General features: G+C 41.4%; 1 protein-coding gene across 6 annotated transcripts in view; it reads right to left on the reverse strand.

Annotated features, from left to right (window-relative positions):
- tjp1a (tight junction protein 1a) overlaps positions 1-25,402 on the reverse strand; it is a 248,985-nt gene that overhangs the window by 184,769 nt on the left and 38,814 nt on the right. Inside the window, exon 1 of one of the 6 annotated variants that reach the window (XM_059945845.1) lies at positions 2,600-2,618. The exons of the other annotated variants lie outside the window; for them this stretch is intronic. The gene's annotated coding sequence lies outside the window, so the exon portion shown is untranslated. Of the gene's footprint in view, positions 1-2,599; positions 2,619-25,402 lie in introns of those variants that run through there. 6 annotated transcript variants of the gene reach the window in all.

Genomic DNA, 25,402 nt, shown 5'->3' on the forward strand with positions numbered 1-25,402 from the left:
TTATGTTGCATCCCAAATCAGTATGAAATCTGAATTACACAGTCAAATTCAGATCTACAAAAGACAAATATAAATGCTTTTAAAGAAGAAGCTTTGAAGTTCAGAAACATGAGAGACAATCTTACTGAAACATTTTGGGCTCTGAGAAAGGATAGCTGGGGGAGAATCCAGAAGGGAATAGTATCATGTTGAAGGTCAAAACTTGAGTGTTAAAGTGGGAGTAGAAAAATGAATTGTAGTTAACAGGTTGGAAGGTCAGGGGCACCTTGGTGTTCTGCACAGCATTTACCCACAAGAACATGTTGTGAACAGTCAAGGCAAAACAGTCAATGGGAAATAGTACAACAAAATTACAGGTTCACATGGGACTTTGGATAACATGAAAGGAAGTGACACAAGGACAGATGTGCACTGGAAAGTACTGTAAGCATGGCTGGTATTGGCAGAGACAGAACCAACGCTCCCTTGCATTATAAGCTTCACACAAATGCAAGTTGCTGATTAGAATGTGTGTCTAGGGAAGTCATTCAATGCTTTTATCAAGAACAAGATCTTGGCTGAATGCTCAAATGAACATAGAGAGACCACTTCTGAATGAAAACATTAACCTACAGTCTTAAATTGCTTTAAGCATGAAAGCTGATTAAAAGTGCAGAATTAAAGTTCATTCTTTACAGCACAGGTGCCAGTTTGTGTCTCTCCTTATTTACATCATAATTTCAGAGAAATTCTGGTATTATTTAAAGATGTAACAGACATTTATCTAGCAAGACAAAAGTTAAAATATTAACTAGTAATAAAAACAGAAGATTTGGAAACACTCAAGTCAGACAGCAACTGTGGAAGACAAAGCAGTTATCCAATTATTTTTTTTAAAAAAACATCTATTTTTATTTATGATCTCTGAAGGTGTCCCCTTCTTTGTAACATTGATATGCTCCAGGGTATCACTATTCTCTGCTCTACACACAACCTCTAGCTGCCACAATCCTTCTCCATTGCAAATAAATGACTAAATTTTGTCAATGGAGTTGGCAGAAGCATAAAAGTTCCCCTTCACTACAAGAAGTGGGGCTGCAAGATTTTGTTTCACCCTGGGAGGGCCGAAAAGTATGCAATAAAAGATTCCATTGACAGTAACTGCATACCTTAAAAATAAGAACATTGGAATTTATTATTGGCAGAAAATACACACTCAATATATTCCACCACCTTTAACAGAATGTCCCCTAAGGCACTGTGATCCATTGTGAAGTATCCATTGATTGACCTTGCCAAAGTACTGGTATGTTTTGCAGGTAATGGTAAAAAAAAGGAATTGCAATTTTCCTATCAATAAATTAACCACCAAAACAGCATTGAAGATCTGAAGTTCAAATCACCAGCTACAAGGGTTAGACATGACTGAACATACCTTGACACATTTGGCAAGGACTTAAAGTAACACTATCTCAGCACATGCTTTATGTCAATGACAACGCAATCAGAGCAACAGGCCTGCAATTAAATTCACTTATCTGTGCTAAAATTATCTTCTCAAGCTGCCAAGTCAAACTATAAAATATCACACAAACTTTGTAAACAGGAGTTGAATTTGAAATGATCTCTGCCAGACTGCTTTCACATCAGCTCCTGTCCAGTTAGAGCACAGCATCACAAAGCCATGAAGAATAATCATGGTTCTGCGAAATTTAACCCAATTCATTCAAACTGGAGAACCAGCTTCACTAGATGATTCTTAACAGTGAAGCTGTATTTAAAACTAGAATCTTAAAGTTTAATTTCTTTATGAGGAATAGAGGGATGACATTTGGCTGATGATCTGTATATACCAGTACTCAACAGAACAACCCATCAGCACCATTACCTATTGTTTATCACAAGGTCTTCAACTTCTTCCCTTATGTCTATCAAACCTCCTTTGAGTGTTTCGCCAATTAGCTGAACAAGGGACAATTTACCAATGTCAATCAATGTAAACGGCACGTTTTTAAGATGTAGGAAGACCGAGCACATTGAGGAACCCCACACGAACACAATAAAGTAACAAACTAAGGGTTATACTATTGTTCTAATGTTCTATTGGGGTGGCAAAAAAAAACAAATCAGCAGTAGATGCATGCTGCTTGGTCCCTCATATTTGCTTCACCATTTACTAAGATCATATCTGATCTGGTGGAAAATCAAATCCATATTCCCATGTTCTCAAAGTAACCCTCCACCTGGCTTCAAGAATCTCATTCTAAATTACATTGTTTATTGATTACTGACAGCAAAAAACAATTTACAGAGGTGCGATTTGAATACAAATCAAAGTACAGCAAGTCACTCGTACTGTACTTTGTGAATTTTTAAAATTACACAAGCTTTTAATGTTACTTGAGGTTTCTCTTGGACATGGACAAACATCTATCCAAAATTCATTTAGTAACAACCTAAAAAAGAGCAACATTTCCCTCTATTGTTCTTTATTATAAAAAAAACTCATGACTCAAAATTCATGCGCTCAATAACTTACAGCTGGAACAAACACATTCCAATTTTCCAATGGAAAACATCTGAATACATTTAACAATGAAATTGAACAAGCTTCCTTTACCTTGTGTATCCTAAAGTTCCATTTACTGGCCTCATACAAAATGCAAGTTACACCAACATGCTCATCAAGATAATTCTTATCTTGGTCAACTCAGACACATTAGTGTATCTAACTTCACACATACCTGCCACAAGGGTCACATGACTGAGAGGAAACTCAATGGGTGCAGCAAGAATTGAGCAACCAGTTTCGCTGCAATACCATTGCTCCTAGATTAGCTCCACCTAATAACCACTGATGAAACCTTTTAATATTTAATTCCAGATTAGCAGCTTTTAAGGTGAAAGGGCAAAAGTGACAGAAAAGGAAAGGGCAGCATACACTTCAAATTAAGATGTTTCTTGGTTAAATAATGATTCACAGAATCAGAATTCACAAATTTGTTTATCTTGTATTGAACAAATGGAACAAGAATTGAATGGAATGCAAAGCCTGCACTGGGTGTGACCGATGGTATTCAATGTGTTTGCTTGTGGAGATTGATGCAGTCAGAATGGCATGCAAAAGAACATACATCAGGTGCTTTAGAAATCCCACTGGAATGTAACATTACACTGCCTTCCAATTTGGAGGATTGTAGTTTTTGGGCTGTGTTGATTTCAGTTGCAATTTAATAAATGCGTTGCAATTTAATATATGCATCTCAATTTCCATTTACTCCCAAGGAGATTTCATTTGTTGGCAAGTTCAAATGAGCACAAACTTTGAGGCTGTATGCTTCAATGCTCTAATATCATTACTGTTGTTTCATTCCCCAACCTTCAACAAATTTTGTAGGTATTTCCTTTTAGTAGGGTGAGAACTTGTAACTGTAGTAGAATTCTCTGGGTTAAATTAACAGTGTGCTGCCACAATCACAATAAATTCAATGTGTTTTGGAATTTTTATTCAAAATTCAGTTTTTCACATCTTTTCCCTCCCACAACCATAATTGAGGAGACCTGTAACTATAGATGGATGCTTGACTTCTGCTGTGCACTTTTAACATCTCCAAAGATGTCCCAAATTTAAGAAAGAATGAAAAACAGGTGCAGCTCAGTATTAAAAGTTTATCTATTATATTTAAATTAGAAAAACATGTGCTATCTGGAAATACTACTTGTAGATAGCCTTGGTTAAATTTTTCAAATAACCAAGAACAGAAGTTAAGTCTGCAGTTCCAGACTTGAACTTGAACTCTGCTTTCCTTGCCACAGGCTGATCTGATCACAGCTCCTCTCCATGACTCTCCCTCTTTCATGGTACACATGGAAAACAAATTAACTCTTGCCATTTTAGTGCAGCTTTGCATTAAATCCCGTTTCCCAACTCTTTCAGGAACTTTGTCATTATAGTCACTCCCAACATTTGCTCTCCAAATACCAAGTGATTCATAAATTTTAATTTTTAGGTGAATCCCAGTCACTGATCCTCCCTCAACTCACATTAAATCGACTCAGGCATGACAGTGGAGGATGACAAAGGGACATGATGCAGTGCAGGTATTGTTAAACATGGACAGTACACACGATTGCAACACATATCACATTAGAATTTTCCAGTAGTCAATGCAATTGTCTCACCACTACAAACTGCATGGGTACGTAACAACTGCTTCAACAACTCCTCGCTGATAAAATTTGATAAACCATGATAAAGCACAAAGAAAGCAGGATGGAGTGAAAAAGGCAACAACTAAAGGACACAGAATACATGAAAGCATGAAGACAAAACAGGACTTTTGTTGGGCTCTGCTGCTCCGCATGGTGGCGAAGCAGTTAGCATAATGCTATGACAGTGCCAGCTGTAAGATCAGGGATCAATTCCTGCTTTTGTCAGTAAGGAGTTTGCATGTTCTCCTCATGACCATGTAGGTTTCCTCTGGATGCTCCATTTCCCTCCCACATTCCAAATATGCATGATCATGGTTCATAAATTGTGGGCATGCTAATGTTATTATGGCCACATCCGTGGGCTGCCCGGCAAAATCCTCTGATTTGAGTTGACACAAATGGTGCATTTCGCTGAATGTTTCAATTATATGTGATGAATCACTTACAGGTGTCCCCTGCTTTATGAAAGTTTGCTTTACGCCACTTGGCTTTTATGAAAGACCTACATTAGAACCTGTTTTCACTAACCAAAAGAAATCCGAAGAGGATTTTTGCTTTTATGAAAAAAGGTGCCCGCTTTAAACTTGTAAGTACCCTGAGAAAGACTACCATGACTGTGAAGCCTTGCAAGGGCAGGTGTGCGCACATGCATGTACGTGTGTATGCATGTACGTACCGATTTTTTTCTACAAATCGGTTTTGGCTAAATCTTCCCAATTCTGATAAGTGAAACTACACTACATATATTATTTCTACTTTACATAGGCTGTATATTTATCATATCATTCCTGCTTTTACTATACGTTAGTTTAGGTTTTATGTGCTATTTGGTATGATTTAGTAGGTTATTTTTTGGATCTGGGAACGCTCAAAAGTTTTTCCCATATAAATTAATGGTAATTGCTTCTTCATTTTACACCATTTCGGCTTACAGAAGGTTTCATAGGAATGCTCTACCTTCGGATAATGGAGGAAACCTGCATCCCTTTTCATCTCCAGGTCCCCCATAGCTCTGTAACTCAATCATTCACACAGACCCATCAAATCCAATTCTTTCCACACTGATGGAGAATTATACAGTAGCAAATACCTTAATGGCACATGATTGAAATGTAAATAAGAACACCAGTTATGAACAGGACATGTTCATAGAAGAATGAGTAAACTCCAAAAAGATCTGAAATGATTAATGCATATCCTACAGTGGGTATCACAAACAATGACAGTATAAAATTAGATTTTGTACAAGAACTGCAAAACACAAGCTGGACAGCTCAGTCAATCCTACATTGGCAGGCAGAGCCCCATATTGCAAACGCTCAACTAATGGACATGCTTATGAATGAGCTTCCATAACATTCTTAAATTTAAAAGTTAAATGCATGTACATTTGTTAATTCCTATGAATAGCAGAACTAGCTTCTTCATCCACTTTTAATGACATTCATTATAATATTCTGGAGGGATAGCGACCACAGTCCAAGCGACTGACAAAATTATTTATGGACGTCTGTAAAATGGAACCCATTCATTACCTGGATACAGACTATACCAGAAACTGCAATGATAATACTACCGCCTGGCTATCCTAATGGGACCAGAGCTAAAACAATGCAACAGCATCCTGACATTCAATGAAAATTTAACTTCTTTCTGAAAATGCTGCCTGACCTGCTGAATTTTTATAGCATATTTGATTTTTTTGTTATGGAAGTTCAATGACTAATTAATTAACTAATTAATCATAAACTAAACCATTTACAAAGTATTAATGGCTTTACTAGCTTGTTATTTCAATGAATTAGAGTTGTTGGAGTAAAGGGATAGGTAAAATAGGGGTATAGATTAAAAGAGATTAAAAGACAATGATTAGCTGATGATCAATTGTATTATAGGTACCTTATGCTGCTGGACAGCCAAAAAGGAACCTTACCCAGCAACAAGTGACTAATAGTGTTAGACATAGGTCCAAAAAGGAATGAACTGGTCACACAAAGCATTTTGAGGTATAACTTAACTAAATAGGGGAAGGAAGGCGTGGGGGGGGGGGGAGGGGGAGAAAGGTAGAACGTTCAGAGAGTAGGGGGAGGTGTAAACATGAGCAACTAAGGTTGTATCCAGGCTAGTCTTGGCAGAAGTAATTATAACTAACCAATGATGATTTTACATCTAATTGTATCTTAGCATGTGACCGAAACTATTCTAAAACTGTATTAACTCGTGTAATTATATTTCCTATAATTATCAATGTTATAAATTGTTAAGAATAGTGCTTTGGGCAGTGTCCGGACTGGCTCTTTGGGAGATCAGTCTATAACTCCCCCCATAGCATGCTATGGATAAAAAGTGATGAAGTATCGCTTGTTTTATGGTTTATTGAGTCCATGGTACCTTGCACTATTGCATCGGGTCGATCCGTCTTTGACAATTTGGCGAGCCAGCCAGGAGTCCAAGACGAGGTATTCCCGAGAGACGGCGTTAGTGGTCACCTCAGTGGCCGTGACTTGAGATGGATAGGCCCACAAGGTAAGATTTACCTTAATCTCTCCCATTAACTGTCCACCTTGACAACCCCTTCCTCTGACGGACTCCAAAACCCGAGCTGAGGATCGCCCAAATACCACAGGTCAGCAGATTCGGGGTAACAGAGGACCTGACGAGATATTGTGAGTATTTAAGGTTGTGAGGTATTGTGAGAATTAAAGTCTGTGCGTGCTGAAGAATTAGGCAGCGGATCATTAATAGTGATCTATTACATTTTTCTATGGGTGAATCGCCGCAAATTGGGCAGTGGGTTAGTGGCAGTAAACTATTACATTTGAAGCTGGTGAACACCTTAAGTGACATGGGGGGCCGGGGTGCATAGAGTGGTAAATTGACTCCACGGGACAGAACAGAAGTTTTCCCAAACACAGGGGAAATGCCTCTTTCCTGCAGTCTATCCAGTTGTAAATACACTTTGGGGGTACGCTTATGATAATTTGCCTGTCTCAGCATCTTGCTTTAGACTGGTTGTTAAGAGGGGTAATCCTCCACACGAAGGTCAGGATCTTGAAGTGGATGCAGAGAGACACGGCACAAGACTAACAGGGAATAGGAGTTGTAGGTTATATAGTGGTAAAGCCGCAATCTGAAGTATCAGCATCCAGCCTTAGACTGGTTGTTAAGAGGGGAAATCCCCCACGTGAAGGTCAGGACCCTGAACTGGATGTGAAAAAAGGAGGCAGCTGACCCACCCGATTAGGAAGCATGGGGCAAACATTAGATAAGACTGGGAATAACACGCTATTATTTAAAATATGCAGAGATTACCCTGAAAGAGAAAATGGTTACTGAAGGTTATTGGCATGCCTAAATAAGAAATTAGGTAGTGAAATTTAGCCTTTGGGTGCGACCTGGGACTTAGATAAATGTCTGAAGGCAGAGGAAGCAATTTGTAATCGTAATGCCGGACAAAAATGGAAGGTTTTAATGTCCAATTGGAGAAAAACGGCCGAAGAATTAAATAATAGATCTAAGCAAAGTAGTTGGGAGCATAATGCATGTCAAAGAGGGATTAATATATGTGATAATGAAGGAAATTTGAAATCATGGGAGACATTAAAAGGACTGTGTGAGGATTATGATATGAATAAGGGAATAGGGAAACGAAAGTTAGGCGGGTTAAGGATAGATGACAAGGTAAAGGTGAAGCCGGCAAAGGTAAAACTGAGGTACCTCTTGACCTGTCTGGACTGCCCATGCTGTTTGATGATAATGAGACTGAGGAGGAGTAGGAGGAAGCCTGGCGACCCCAGCCCACGGAACTGCCACCCCCGTATGCTCCACCTAAGTGGTTGCCCCAGGGTAATCCCAACTCACCCCCACCAAACCCAGTGACCACCCACACGAGGGGGCAATCGAGGCAGCGGAAGGGTAATAACCAGCCAGGGACCAGGAAACCACGACACAGGCAGAATTTTCTGGTAGGAAGCAGTTGACGGCATCACCCATCTCACAGAATCCTTCTGTAAGCAGGGCATTCTAGTCCCTTGCCAGTCCCCTTGCAATACTCCTATCTTGCCGGTTCCAAAGCCGGGAAGGCCAGAGTGGCAATTAGTACAGGGCCTCCATAAGATTAACGAAATTGTGCAGTCAATACATCTGATAGACCCTAATCCCGCTACGATTTTAAGCAGCATTCCACCAGACTTCCAAATTTTTACCATAGTAGATCTGCAGCATGTATTTTTTGCAATTCCCCTTGCTCCTGAGTCACAGTACCTTTTCGCATTTACCTTTCAAGATCAGCAGTACACTTGGACTAGGTTACCCCAAGGGTTCGTGCACTCTCCCACCATTTTCTTGCAGATTTTGCATCAGCAGCTCAGAAATTTACAATTTCCTGGGGGCTCTATGGTAATTCAGTACATAGATGACCTCCTACTGGCAAGCCCATCAGAAACAGCAAATGACCAGGACACCAATACACTTCTGAATGCCCTGCACTCATGGGGTTACGTGCTCCCTCCCCAAAAGGTACAGAGCCCAATGGCAAGCGAAATTTCTGAGAACCCTTTTGAGTGCAACCGAAAGACAGTTCACCCCGATGCTTGCAACCCCCATGCCCACTACACAGAAAGCCATGCGTGCTTTCCTTGGTCTGGTAAACTTTTGTTGGCAGTGGGCTCCGAATGTCGCCCTATATACGCAGCATTTGAGCCTCCTGGCATCTAGCATGCTTAAAAGGCCCCTAGAACTGACTGAGCAACAGAAAGAGGCCTTTGAGGAATTGAAGAAATCGCTCTCAAGGGCACCTGCTCTATGACCGTCATTCCACCTTTTTGTTAATGTTTTAGAAGGCTGCACCACTGCAGTTCTCACTCAGGTTCATGGGGACAGGCATAGACCTGTTGCCTATTATTACATCGTTAGACCCCATAGCACAGGGATTAGCCCCCTGCTCGCAGATACTCCTGGTCATTTACTCCCTAGTTACGGCTGCTTCCACCATCACTCTCCAACAACCAGTTACAGTGTATTCTTCCCGTACCCTTGTAGCCTTGCTGACCTCCCACCAGACCCAATATCTTACTCAAGCCTGTCGCTATGAAATTGCATTACTTAATAACCCACTCCTCACCTTTGCATACTGTAATGCCATCAACCTCGCTACATATTTAGAGACGACCCCCCACTGAGTTGACTGAGCCTCCTCGTGACTGTTTGCCCCAAAACCATTTTCTCACTTCACCACGCCCCGACCTCTCAGATGCACCTGTTCCAGGGGTACAACTTGCCCTTTATGTGGATGGCAGTTCCACAGTCTCTGAGACTGGAGAACGCCTCTGCAGCTAGACCATAAGACAAAGGAGCAGAAGTTGGCCATTCGGCCCATCAAATCTGCTCCACCATTTCATCATGAGCTGATCCAATCTCCCCTTTAGTCCCATTCCTGTGCCTTCTCACCATAACCTTTAATGCCCTGATTACTCATACCTATCAATCTCTGCCTTAAATACACCCAATGACTTGGCCTCCACTGCCACCTGCGGCAACAAATTCCATAGATTCGCCACCCTCTGGCTAAAAAATTTTTTCACATCTCTGTTCTGTATGGGTGCCCTGCAATCCTCAAGTCCTGTCCTCTCGTACTAGACTCCCCCACCATGGGAAACAACTTTGCCACATCCACTCTGTCCATGCTTTTCAACATTCGAAATGTTTCTGTGAGGTTCCCTTTCATTCTTCTAAACTCCAAGGAGTACAGTCCAAAAGCAGTCAAACGTTCCTCATATGTTAACCCTCTCATTCCCGGAATCATTCTAGTGAATCTTCTCTGAACCCTCTCCAATGTCAGCACATCTTTTCTTAAATAAGGAGCCCAAAACTGCACACAGTATTCCAAGTGAGGTCTTACCAGTGCCTTATAGAGCCTCAACATCACATCCCTGCTCCTATACTCCATTCCTCTAGAAATGAATGCCAACACTGCATTCACCTTCTTCACCACCGACTCAACCTGGAGGCTGACCTTAAGGGTATCCTGCACAAGGACTCACAAGTCCCGTTGCATCTCAGAACTTTGAATTCTCTCCCCATTTAAGTAATAGTCCGCCCGTTTATTTCTTCTACCAAACTACATGACCGTACACTTTCCGCCATTGTCGATGATGATCACACGCTTGAAAGTGGCGCTCTCCAGCCCCTCGTCTCTGCCCAAAAAGCAGAGCTTTTTGCTCTCACTCACGCCTGTATTTTAGCTAAGGACAAAAGGGCCAACGTTTATACAGATTCTCGCTACACATTTGGGGTGGCCCATGATTTTGGACAACTCTGGGCACAGCAGGGGTTTCTCACCTCCTCCAGGACCCCCATCCAGAATGCCACATATGGAAAGAATCTCCTCCAGGCTATACTCCTCCCGTAAAAAATTGGCCATTATTAAATGTTCGGCTCACCTAAAAGACGACTCTGCAGTGACTAAAGGCAACAACAGGGCTGACTTGATAGCCAAACAGGCTGCAAAGGAGGCAACTATTATAGTTTCCACTACTAAGTGATTGGCTTACACCACGACTAAATCGCCACCAGTGTCAGGCACTCCAGACAGGGTTACAATTCAAAAGCTTCGGGGGACGCCCCTGATTCAGAAAAACAACTCTGGAAGACACACAGATGTGTGCATTCGGTGTCCACAGGCCTCTGGCAGGCCCCAGTTGGCCAAGTTTGTATTCCTGATGCTTTATTACCAATGCTTATTGATTGCCTGCATACAGACATCCACCTTTTCAAGGAGGGAATGAGTAATATTTTGCTCTGCACCTGGTGGCATCCAAGGCTGGAGGAGGCTGCCACAGCAAAGATACGAGCCTGTTTGATATGCCAAAAGACAAATGCGGGAAAAGGAGTAAAATGTGCCTGAGGGAAAACCCCCTTGCCAAATGGTCCTTTTGAATGCATTTAGCTTGATTTTATTGAATTACCGCATGTACACTGTTATAAGTACTGTTTAGTAATTATAGATGTGCTCAGTAGATGGATTGAAACCTTTCCGACCACCGATAATAAAGCTTCCACGGTGGTAAGGTTGTTGCTTACAGAAATTATACCAAGATTTGGAGTACCCAGACAGTTAAGTTTGGACAATGGCCCTCATTTTGCAGGGAAAACAAATAAAGAGCTATGTGAGGTGCTGCACATTGAACAGCAGTTCCTTTGTGCCTACCACTCGAAGGCTGCAGGAATAGTGGAACGGGCTAATGGCACCCTGAAAAATAAGCTAAATTAAAGTCCGAAACCGGACTGAGCTGGCTGAAGGTCCTTCTGTTAGCTTTATACCATTTGAGGATTACCCCACCTTTCACTACAGGGGTATCTGCAGCTGAAATTGTTTATGGGCATCCTGGAAGGATTCCATGGGATGCTGACATGCAGCCTCCCGCCCAAATTGACTTTAATGTCATGGAGGATGAATTGCAAAAGTACTTTCGCCAATTAATGTCCTCTTAAAGTTTCTCCACTCCCAAGTAAAAAAATACCCTTAAGGATTCTGGAGGGCAAGGAGCGGAGTGGCCAGAGTTGAAAATTGGAGATTCAGTACTGATCAGGGAGTGGGAGCGTCCCAAACTTGGACCCCAGTGGAAAGGAGCATTCCAGATACCACCTCAAACGCCGACAGCAGTTAAAGTACAAGGCCAGGAACGCTGGATACACCTCAGTGACTGTAAAAGATGGCTTCCTGGCGGCAATTAACCATTTGTTGACTCATTTCTTTATTGTGTGTTGCAGTTGATTCCTTAGAGGACAACTTGTTTTATCAAGTACATGAACGACTGCATGGTAACCATACTGCATGTTATTCTTTGGTACTGTCTGCAGAAGCACTATTTGTAGCTGACCCATCAGGGCTAGCCTGGAAGATATGTGAACTAATAGTGGAGGATACATCAGGGGCAGAATGTAAAGTGATAGAGGGGAAGTTTCATAGAGTGGCTAGGGGATATTGTTTTGAGAAGATAGGCGTAGGTGGTGACTACTACACCACAAAACCTGACTGTGTGGGGGCCCTCGAGCGGCATGTAACGGGAAAAGGGAAAGAGTGGGTACCTAGCGCACGCTGTAAAAACACCAGGGATTATCCCTTCTGTTTTAGGGGAAAGGGTTGGGAATGCATTTTCACCAACATACCCTGGGAAATACCTTGCCTGGAGAAACAGTGTTTGAACCACTGATGTAAGATGGACAAGAGAATATTCTCTTGCAAATGTATCCAAGAACAATGCGTGCCCCTCTCTAAGGGGAGTTCAGTATGTATGTGGATATTGTAATGGGACTCATGAGTCAGCTGGTTCAGGGACTTTTGAATACTCCTCCCTGTATCCCGAGGAGTACTTATGGTATGATAAAATAGTACTCCGTAAGAACTCTTGCTATCGGACCAAGCCCAGATTCGTGTTCTTGTTTAACGGCACCTATACTACGGCCACCACCACTCTACCCTCTTTGCTGTAGGAACAATTGGACCATTCTCTGTTCCCTGGCCCCAGAAGATTCACGTTCGGCAATGACTGATAGCTCGAGCCGTGAGTAAGGAACTCTGTGCTGACTGGAGGAATCCTGTTACTCTGGGCTCTTCTCTGGGCTATGGGTTCCTCAGCACTCTCTCTCTAGGGGGTTCGGCAGGGGTCATAGCTGCAAAGAACAGTAACTACCTCATTTGTGGGCTAACAGCATTGGGAAACAGTACGGTGGAAGGCATGGAGGCTGTTAACAGGGAACTGGTGGAGTTACGACTCTACACACAGCAAACCAGGTATGCTGTGGATTATCAGCTGGCCCAGCAGGGAGGGGTCTGCGCCATAGTCGGAGACAAATGCATCACCCATGTACTGATGAGTCCTACAATGTAACCCATGCCATACAGTCTATTAAGAAACAGCTGGATGATTTCAGGCAAGGTCTTAGGACAGGAGAGGGTTGGTTAGGATGGTTGCTAGGATCATCTTGGGGGGGGGGGGGCTTATATTCTGCATGGGCTGATTGTTTTCATTGTAATAATTGTTGTGTGATGATGACCTGCCTAAATACTGGCTGTAGAATTGTCACAGAGACTGATGATGATGCCCTTTTAGACTCCCATTTAGTTGGTTATCATATTATAATAAAAGAGAGGGAATGATGGAGTAAAGGGATAGGTAAATAGGGGTATAGATTAAAAGAGATTAAAAGACAATGATTAGCTGATGATCAATTGTATTATAGGTACCTTATGCTGCTGGACAGCCAAAAGGGAACCTTACCCAGCAACAAGTGACGTACCAGACATTGTTCCCTAATAGTGATACAACAAGCTTGGAGAACTATTACTTTTTCTCGGCATTATACCGCAAATATATCAGTGCTGTCCCAATTCTGCTCACCAGATCTGGAATATCTAGCAGTAAAGTATTGTCCTTTTCACCTACCACGGGAGTTTTCTGGGATCAATCTGGTAGTAGTTTACATTCCACCTCAGGCAGGCTTTAGATGATCTGAGCAATGGGATCAACACACACGAAACAGCACACCTCAATGCCTTCACCATGATTTTGGGAGATTTTTAACAAGGCTAGACTGAAAAAAAAATCACTAAGCAATTACCATCAACAGATCACTTGCAACACCAGAGGAAATACACTGGACCATTGCTACACTACCAACAAGAATGCCAACCATGCTATTCCACGCCATCACTTTGGGAAGTCTGATCACCTAGCTGTACTTCTACTCCAAGTATAGGCAGAGACTGAAAATTGCAGCACCAGCAGTGAGGACCAAGAAGGTTTACACAAGGGAAGCACTGGAGCACCTACAGGACTGCTTTGAATCAGTATACTGGACTGTATTCAGGGATTCATCTTTGTATCTGGATGAGAATGCTGCAGTTGTTAATAACTTCACTAAAACCTGTGTGGATGAGTGTGTGCCTACAAAGTCTTACTGTACATTCCCAAACCAAAACCTGTGGATGAACCAGGAAGTACGTCGTCTGCTAAAGGCTAGATCTGTGGCATTCAAGTCTGGCAACCCAAGTCTGTACCAGAAAACCAGAGGGCTATTTCAAAAGCAAAGAGACAATTTCAAAGGAGGTTGGAGGCGCTATCAGATGCACAGCAACTCTGGCAGGGTCTGCAAGTCAAAGCTTCCTACATAGCAAAACTCAGGTATGAATGGCAGCAATGCTTCACTACCAGATGAACTCAATGCCTTCTATGCACACTTTGAAAGGGAGAACACAACTACAGCTGTGAAGATCCCTGCTGCACCTGATGACCCTGTGATCTCTGTCTCAGAGGCCAATGTTAGACTGCCTTTTAAGAGAATGAACCCTCGCAAGGCAGAAGGTCCCGATGGAGTACCTGGTAAGGCTCTGAAAACCTGTGCCAACCAACTAGCAAGAGTATTCAAGGACATTTTCAACCTCTCACTGCTATGGGCAGAAGTTTCCACGTGCTTCAAAAAGGCAACAATTATACCAGTGCCTAAGAAGAGTAATGTGGGCTGCCTTAATGACTATCACCTGGTAGCGCTCATATCGACAGTGATGAAATTGCTTTGAAAGGTTGCTCATGACTAGACTGAACTCCTGCCTCAGCAAAGACACATTGCAATTTGCCTATCGCCACAATAGATCAACAGCAGACAAAATCTCAATGGCTCTTCACACAGCTTTTGACCACCTGGACAACATGAACACCTACATCAGGATTCTGTTCATCAACTATAGCTCAGCATTTAATACCATCAGTCCCACAATGAGAAGTTGCAGAATCTGGGCCTCTGTAGCTCCCTCTGCAACTGGATGCTCCACTTCCTAACCAGAAGACCACAGTCTGTGCGGATTAGTGATAATATATCCTCTTCACTGATGATCAACACTAGCGCACCTCAGGGGTGTGTGCCTGGCCCACTGCCCTACTCTCTGTATACACATGACTGTGTGGCTAGGCATAGCTCAAATACTATCTATAAATTTGCTGATGATAATGGTTGCATTGTTGATAGAATCCCAGGTGGTGACAGGAGTAAGATATGCCAACTAGTGGAATGGTGCCTCAGCAACAACCTGGCACTCAACGTCAGTAAGACAAAAGAGCTGATTGTGGACTTCAGGAAGAGTAAGATGAAGGAACACACACCAATCGTCATAGAGGGAACAGAAGTGGAGAGATTGAGCAGCTTCAAGTTCCTGGGTGTCAAGATCTCTGAGGATCTACCCTGGTCCGAACATATTGATGTAATCATAAAAAAGGCAAGACAGGGCCTATATTTTATTAGGAGTTTGAAGAGATTTGGCATGTCAACATATACACTCAGAAACTTCTATAGATATGCTGTGGAGAGCATTCTGACGGGCTGCATCACTGTCTGGTATGGGAGCCGGGGGGGGGGGGGGGGGCTGCTGCACAGGACTGAAAGAAGCTGCAGAAGGTTGCAAATCCAGTTAGCTCCATCTTGGGTGCTAGACTACAAAGTACCCAGGACATCTTCAGGAAGCGGTGTGTCAGAAAGGCAGCATCCATTATTAAGGACCTCTACCACCCAGGGCATTTTCTCACCCTTTTCTCACTGTTACCATCAGGTAGGAGATACAGAAGCCCGAAGGCACAAACTCAGTGATTCAGGAACAGCTTCTTCCCCTCTGCCATCTGATTCCTAAATGGACATTGAAGCTTTGGGCACTACCTCACTTTTTTAAAATATACAATATTTCTATTTTTGCACTCTTTTAAAATCTATACAATATAAGTAATTGATTAACTTATCTATAATAATGTTTTATTTTATTTATCTTTTTCTCTGCGCTAGATTATGTATTGCATTGAACTGCTGCTGCTCAGTTAACAAGTTTCATGTCATGTGCCGGTGATAATAAACCTGATTCTGAGCTTTCAAACTCTCTCTCTATGTCTACCACTTCTCTTCCAACCTACCGAACACGTCAGCTCCAGCCTAACCTCTCCCTTCACCTCTTTGCACATTCAGTCTTGAGCTGAAGCACTGATTACCTCTACTTCCACAGATGCTGCTTGAACCACTGAGCTTGTCCAGCAGTTTTTTTTTTAAAAAGCTTTTTAAATGTGTCTGCCACTTCCTCAGGCGGCTCATTCCAGAAGTTTACTCAGAAGATGGTGGTTAACTTACCCCACACATCTCCCCCAAATCTCTCTCCTCTCAGCTCAAACCTATACCTTCTTTTATAAGCCTCACCCTGCCCAAGGAAAAACACATTATTTCTGCTGTACATCTGAAAGGTTACCCTTCGACCTCCAACGTTCTGGTAGGAATAAATACAGTATATGAAACCTACTGTGATCACTCTAGCCCACCATTTCAGACAAAGTACTAGTGAATTTCTATTGCAACCACATCCTTCCGGTAATATGGCAATTGGAACTGGACAAATTGGACTGTGTGGTCTAACTAATCTTTTTAATGCTCAGCAATGAGGTACACCACTTAACTTTAAAAGTCATCTTTAATTTTTAACTATGGCAATTATGGTACAAAGGGAAAAACTTCTCATTCAGTTAAAAGCTTATTCATACAGAAGAGTTAGATTCAGGCATCCAGCAGAATATATGGATGGAATCAAACCCATGTATGGTTGCCAAGGTGTACTGGAAATGTGTGTACTTGCTGCAGTATTGTAACTGAAAGCAAGTTTTAAAAAAACTATGTAGCAGTTACAGTCAAGTCACCAAATGCTTTGACATTGTTCTGCTGTTTTGATCTGAATATTAAGGCTGGTTAGCAGCAGAGTGCTTCAAATTACACCCTTATACTGGGTCATCAAATACTGATCAATCTTTATCATAAATATGTAGGCTTGAAATATGGAAGACTGTAATCTAAACAATGAGATTCAAGATTTATTTAGTTCATTTGCACCAAGACTTCACAGAAACATGAATCAAAGAATGTGACACTGAGCCACACTACGGCAGGTGACCTTAAACAATATCTCTTTCTTTTCTCAGCACAACCCCATTAGATATGGAAAAGTAGCGGACACAGCCCAGACCATCACATGTAAAGCCCTGCCATACCATGAGAACATCTACAAGGAGCGCTGCCACAACAAATTAGCATCCATCATCAATGACTCCCAACATCCAGGTTTTCTCCTCAATGGAAAGAAAGTACAGGAGCTTTGGGTCCCACAGCAGCAGGTTCAGAAACAATTATTACCTTTCAACTTTTTATTACCCTTGAACCACAATGGACAACTTCACTCACCTCAACACTGAACTGATTCCACAACATATGAATTCATTTTCAAGGACTCTAGAACTCAAGTTCTCAGTATTTATTATTGTGCTTTTTGTATTTGCATGGTTTGTCTTTTGCACATTGGTTGTTTGTCAATCTTTATGTATAGTTTTTCATTGATTCTATTATTATTCTACTGTGGATGCCTGAAAGAAAGTGAATCTTGGTGTCGTATCTAGTGACATTATATTACTTAGATAATAAATTTATTTTGAACATTTGCAATCTTAACATGTTGACAGTCATCAGTTACCATGCCAAATAGAAGTAAAATAAAAATAAAATAATACTAACTATATTCTTTGAAAATCTTTGCAACAAATCATCATGACCTCAAGGGTGGAAACTGCTGATCCAAAGCTTGGTTGAGGAGGTAGGTATACGGTGGAGAATCAGGGCAGGTCTCAGCAGAAGGCACGGACACCAGTACCGAAGCCAAAATTAGAATAAACACAAATTCTTCAAAGGTTGTAGATTTAGCAATGAAGAACAGGAGTAACAGAATTCTTACAGGAGTAAGAAAATGAAAATGCTTGAAAAACTCTGGTGAGACAGCATTTGTAGGAAGAGAAACAGCTAACTTTTCATTTCTGCAATCCTTCTTTGGAGCCCCGTATCATCATCACCTGCAGTTCTTTTTAATTTTCACAGCTCAGCATCTACTTCTACATCATTTTCCTGTACTTTCCAATATCCCTCAATTCTCTTAATATTTAGCAATCTGCTAAATAAGCTCAGTAAGTTCACTGTTTTTACAGTATAAATTCACTGATTAGAGCTCTCTCAAGGCTCAAGGTAGAAAATCCCAAAAGACATCATCTACTGATTGAAGCGGTTCCATATATGAGTCCAAAATTACGCACCCTTTTTCAGACTGAAGATTTAGGATCCAGAAAGCATCCTCCCTGCATCCACCAGTAAGAATCTTACATTTCAAGATCACTTCTCATCCTTCTCTTTTCCCTAGTTGCTGCCTGACATGCTGAATTCCTACAGCATTTTTTCCCCCAGCATTTTGTCTTATCCTTCTTGAGTTCCACACAACTGCAAAAGGATGAGGATTGGCCACAGTGCTAGCAACCCCATCCTGTAAAAACTCAGTTAGAGAAACATTAACAGCAGCTGCAAAGACTTCATCCATTGGAGAGGAAGGATCTTTGCCTAGAAGACATATGAAGTCACTTGGCAAGAGCAGAAGCCAAAGGGCATTCAGCCTTTCAGTCCTCTTATGTTTCTCGCCTCTTAGCTCCCGTATTCGACATCTCTTCCAGTCTTGGTTTCTCTCCCCAGGTGAAAACTCTCTCCCAATCTTCAGGTCAACTGTTTCATTGAGCAAAGCACTGCATACGGATTACATGAATTGCTACTAATCCGACAACTATATTAGTGTCTTAATGAGAGCTTGCTCTAATTTTCTGATGACCAATAAATATCTTGCAACAAAAATTTCTGTCCTCCGCTGTTTCTTAGTTCTACCCAATGATTCAGAGGCAGAGAGAGGAGAAAAAAAAAATCGCTCACCACTGTATTGATTTCACCTTTTAATCATGCTAACAATTCCCAAATATGGAATAGCCTTAATAACTCAGCTCCCAGATCTACCAACCATGTTTCTGTAATAACAATCAGATCACATCTGATCTCCTTCTACTTGATATCCTGCAAATGCTTTGCAAATTTTACTACAGTATCTTTAATTGTTTTCCACACTTTTCCTCCTGACTTTATTGCCTGTATCTATTTTGTTTAACAAATGCAGACTTCCTCTTCCTGCTTCCTGTGTGGATGATATACAGAAACACCAAGGGAGAAGGCCATGAAGGGATAGCATGAAGAATGAATTACCTGCATTTAAGTAACCTTTCACGGTCAATGAAGTTCTTCCAACATTCAGAATACTTTTGCGATGTTGAGAAACACTACACCAATGTAAACACAGCATAATCTCAAAAATGAAGGGAAACTAGAGAATCTGTTTAAAAGGTTTTGGACAAGTCATGCAAAATTTACAAAATAGAAGTCAATAAGCCTGCTTTGCTGGTTAGCAAAGAACAATAATTAGCCCACTCCCTTCTTTCCTCAAAATTGTAGTTGTCCAGGATATGTAAACAAGCCACCTCCTCTCACCGCACCCACCCCCGGGCAAATAAAAAACAGTAATTTTCCTGGTCTATGCAGCCTCAACTACTTAATTCACAATATGATCCTTCTACACAATTTAAAATGTGCTTTACTGGAGGCCTGAAATCCACAATTGTTGTTCCACAAGAGTGTATACAACTGTGAAAATAAATTAAAGGATGCCAGTGCTTCAACAAAACTCATTATTTTAAATAACCTGTAATTAATTTCAAAAACAAATACAAAGAAATCCATGATTTAACTCCAAATCCAACATAACATGCAATAAAAATGCAGCATCAAATCATAAGTATGTTATAGATCCTTCCCCTTCTGCAAAGCCAAGTGGGACAAGACTCAGGATTTCTTTACACTAAAAATTTCCTCATCTGAACAAGCATACTCAGGGCTGTGAAAAAAACTGGGCAAAGTGAATACATCTACAAGGAGAGTTGCCTCAAGAAACCAGCATGCACATCAAGGACCCCCACCTTCCAAGCCACAATGTCTTCTTGCTGCTACCATTGGGAAGTACAGGAGCATTGAGTTCCACAAGAACATTATTACCCTTCTACCATCAGGCTCCTGAACCATTCATCCCATCACTGAACTGACTCTACAATCTAAGGACTTACTTTTGTGGACTATACAACTGAGTATTATTAATAAATAAGATGCCGGAACAGATGCTGGTGGTAGTGCGCTATTTCATTGTTTTCTTGAATGCAACCTAACAATTTCAGAACAGACGGCAACGAGACTGAAGCCAGAAGAGTTAAAAATGTACTCACCAAATACTTCGATGCATAACTTACTGAATAAATAAGTATCCTCACTCTGCCATGTTTTCTATCCTTGCTCATATGTTTTCTGTCCTTACCTATTTATGCAAGTACTTCTCTGACAATAGATGTGTAACAGCCTAATGTAACATTGTATGGAAATAAAAGATAATACTGATGCAGACATGTTTTATACACTTAACAAGAGGCTTTATTAATGCAACAGAGTTAGTCAGTTTTTCAATGTTCATCGTCAGTCGGATCATACTGTCCTTGAACTCCTTGTCGGTTGCCTCCATACGCTCCAGTATGTTTTTTTTTTCCAGTTTTAAGTCCTCCTGCGTGAGAGCCAACTGCTGTTCATCATTTAAGTTTTTCTAGTCCGTAACTGAACAAACGCACACCAACACTTTCACAGCGAGATTCGACACCAAACATGTCACTTGTTTTCAGTAGAAGTGCATGAGCAGTAGGAGATTCGCCGAAATCTCCGTTTCAATGTGGACAGAGATATTTTCAAAATATGCTTGGTGTGGATGCCTATCGTTTTTACGCGAAACTAGCATTTTCAAAATTATCTGGCCTAGTGTCGACATAGCCAAAGTTGATTTAAAAATTTGACATCTTGATACGTCTATGTGCATGCAAGAAATCACACCTCAAATGACGTTTTTTTTTGAAATGGCAATCAAGATTACAGAGCAGAAGACATCGTCAACATAGACTACAAGCAAGGCCTTTATCAAGGTTCCACTTGGTAGTATGGTCTGGAAGGTTACAACACATAAGATGCAGGGAGACTTCATTGGCTAGGGAGCAGACAGCAGAAGGTTGTTATTTAGATTGGAGATTTGCTACACAGTTTAGATCAGGGTCCTCAGTCATATACAGAAGATTTGAATGAGAGTGCAGGTGGCAAGTTTGTTAACGACACAATCATAGGTGACACGGTGGGCAGTGAAGATGGTCTTCTGGAGCTATTTTGATCAACTGAGAAACTAGGCAAAGGAATGATAGATGACATTTAACTCAAACAAAAGCAAAGTAATGCATTTTGCGAAGTTAAACTCGGTGAGGACATACATAGTGAATTGCAGTGATCTGGGGACTGGTGCAGAACTGAAACAGCTTGAAATACCAATAGAGTGCTGAAAGTGGACAGGGTGGTAAGGAATGTGTACGCCTTGCTTGCTTTCATCAACTGAGACATCCAGTGCAAAAGCTTATTATAGAAAACATTGGTTAGACTGTGTACAGTTCTGGTTACAAAGATACAGGAAAGTGAGATGGGGTGCAAAAGAGATTCACAAGGATGTTGCCTGGATTGGAGGGTTTGAATTATAAGGATTGGTTAGGCTGGGTCTGCTTATCCTAGAGCGAAGGAGGTTGAGACTTGACATGATCAAGTTATTTAAAATAATGTGAGATACAGACAAGAAAGATAAACAGAGTCTGTTTCCCATTGTACAAGAATCTAGGGCATATTATTAAGTTGCTCAGGGTGAGGTTTAAAACAGATCTTTAAGCTAATTGTAGAGTAGGTAGTACCTGTTAGGAGCTGCCAGAGCAAGTGATGAAAGCAGGAACAGTGACAACATTTAAGAGGCAATTGGACTGGTAGCTGAATGAAAGATGTGGAATTAATGCAGGCAAGTGGGATTAATTAGTCCAAGATTACTGTCATTCAGCCAAATACCAATTACAGCACGGAAACAGGCCATCTCAGCCCTTTTAGTCCATGCCGAACGCTTACTCTCACCTAGTCCCACCGACCTGCACTCAGCTCATAACCCTCCATTCCTTTCCTGTCCATATACCTATCCAATTTTTTTTTTAAATGAGAGTATCAAACCTGCCTCTATCACTTCTACTGGAAGCTCGTTCCACACAGCTACCACTCTCTGAGTAAAGAAATTCCCCCTCGTGTTACCCTAACTTTTGCCCCCTAACTCATGTCCTCTTGTTTGAATCTCCCCTACTCTCAATGGAAAAAGCCTATCCACGTCAACTCTATCTATCCCCCTCATAATTTTAAATACCTCTATCAAGTCCCCCCCTCAACCTTCTACGCTCCAAAGAATAAAGACCTAACTTGTTCAACCTTTCTCTGTAACTTAGGTGCTGAAACCCAGGTAACATTCTAGTAAATCTTCTCTGTATTCTCTCTATTTTGTTGACATCTTTCCTATAATTCGGTGACCAGAACTGTACACAATACTCCAAATTCGGCCTTACCAATGCCTTGTACAACTTTAACATTACATCCCAACTCCTATACTCAATGCTCTGATTTATAAAGGCCAGCATACCAAAAGCTTTCTTCACCACCCTATCCACGTGAGATTCCACCTTCAGGGAACCATTATTCCTAGATCACTCTGTTTTACTGCATTCCTCAATGCCCTACCATTTACCATATAACATATAACCAGATAACAATCACAGCACGGAAACAGGCCATCTCGGCCCTCCTAGTCCGTGCAGAACTCAATCTCACCTAGTCCCACCTACCCGCACTCAGCCCATAACCCTCCACTCCTTTCCTGTCCATATACCTAACCAATTTTACCTGAAATGACACAACTGAACTGGCCTCTACTACTTCTACAGGAAGCTCATTCCACACAGCTATCACTCTCCGAGTAAAGAAATACACCCCTCGTGTTTCCCTTAAACTTCTGCCCACTAACTCTCAAATCATGTCCTCTCGTTTGAATCTCCCCTACTCTCAATGGAAACAGCCTATTCACATCAACTCCATCTATCCCTCTCAAAATTTGAAATACCTTGATCAAATCCCCCCTCAACCTTCTACTCTCCAATGAATAGAGACCTAACTTGTTCAACCTTTCTCTGTAACTTAAGTGCTGAAACCCAGGTAACATCCTAGTAAATCGTCTCTGCACTCTCTCTAATTTATTGATATCTTTCCTATAATTCGGTGACCAGAACTGTACACAATATTCCAAATTTGGCCTTACCAATGCCTTGTACAATTTTAACATTACATTCCAAATTCTGTACCCAATGCTCTGATTTATAAAAGTCAGCGTTCCAAAAGCCTTCTTCACCACCCTATCTACATGAGACTCCACCTTCAGGGAACTATGCACTGTTATTCCTAGATCTCTCTGTTCCACTGCATTCCTCAATGCCCTACCATTTACCCTGTATGTTCTATTTGGATTATTCCTGCCAAAATGTAGAACCTCACACTTCTCAGCATTAAACTCCATCTGCCAACATTCAGCCCATTCTTCTAACCAGCAGAAATCTCCCTGCAAGCTTTGAAAACCCATCTCATTATCCACAACACCTCCTACCTTAGTATGATTGCCATACTTACTAATCCAATTTACCACTCCATCATCCAGATCATTTATGTATATTACAAACAACATTGGGCCCAAAACAGATCCCTGAGGCACCCCACTAGTCACCGGCCTCCATCCCGATAAACAATTATCCACCACTACTCTATGGCATCTCCCACCGAGCCACTGTTGAATCCATTTTATTACTCCAGCATTAATACCTAACGACTGAACCTTCTTAACTAACCTTCCATGTGGAACTTTGTCAAAGGCTTTGCTGAAGTCCATATAGACTACATCCACTGCCTTACCCTCGTCAACATTCCTCGTAACTTCTTCAAAAAATTCAATAAGGTTTGTCAAACATGACCTTCCACACACAAATCCATGCTGGCTACTCCTAATCAGATCCTGTCTATCCAGATAATTATTAATACTATCTCTAAGAATACTTTCCATTAATTTACCCACCACTGATGTCAAACTGACAGGTCTATAATTGCTAGGCTTACTTCTAGAACCCTTTTTAAACAATGGAACCACATGAGCAATACGCCAATCCTCCGGCACAATCCCCGTTTCTAGTGACATCTTAAAGATCTCCGTCAGAGCTCCTGCTATTTCTACACAAACTTCCCTCAAGGTCCTGGGGAATATCCTGTCAGGACCCGGAGATTTATCCACTTTTAAATTTCTTAAAAGCGCCAGTACTTCCACCTCTTTAATTGTCATAGGTTCCATAACTTCCTTACTTGTTTCCCCACACCTTACACAATTCAATATCCTTCTCCTTAGTGAATACCGAAGAGAAGAAATCGTTCAAAATCTCCCCCATCTCCCTCGGCTCCACACATAGCTGACCACTCTGATTCTCTAAGGGGCCAATTTTATCCCTCACTATCCTCTTGCTTTTAATATAACTGTAGAAACCTTTCGGATTTACTTTCACCTTATTTGCCAAACCAACCTTGTATCTTCTTTTAGCTTTTCTAATCTCTTTAAGATTCCTTTTACATTCTTTATATTCCTCAAGCAATTCCTTTACTCCATGCTGCCTATATCTATTGTAGACATCCCTCTTTTTCTGAACCAAATTTCTAATATCCCTTGAAAACCATGGTGCTCTCAAACCTTTAACCTTTCCTTTCAACCTAATAGGAACATAAAGATTCTGTAACCTCATAATTTCACCCTTAAATGACCTCCATTTCTCTATTACCTCCTTCCCATAAAACAACTCGACCCAATCCACTCTCTCTAAATCCCTTCGCATCTCCTCAAAGTTAGCCTTTCTCCAATCAAAAATCTCAACTCTAGGTCCTGTCCTGTCCTTCTCCATAATTATATTGAAGCTCATGCTATTGTGATCACTGGACCCGAAATGCTCCCCAACACATACATCTGTCAGCTGACCTATCGCATTCCCTAACAGGCGATCCAACACTGCCCCATCTCTCGTCAGTACTTCTATGTATTGTTGCAAAAAACTATCCTGCACACATTTCACAAACTCTAAACCATCCAGCCCTTTTACAGAATGAGCTTCCCAGTCTATGTGTGGAAAATTAAAATCTCCCACAATCACCACCTTGTGTTTACTACAAATATCTGCTATCTCCTTACACATTTGCTCTTCCAACTCACGCTCCCCATTAGGTGGCCTATAATACACTCCTATCAGTGTTACTACACCTTTCCCAT

This window comes from Hypanus sabinus, chromosome 21 (assembly GCF_030144855.1).
Source record: "Hypanus sabinus isolate sHypSab1 chromosome 21, sHypSab1.hap1, whole genome shotgun sequence".
Lineage (NCBI taxonomy): Eukaryota > Metazoa > Chordata > Chondrichthyes > Myliobatiformes > Dasyatidae > Hypanus > Hypanus sabinus.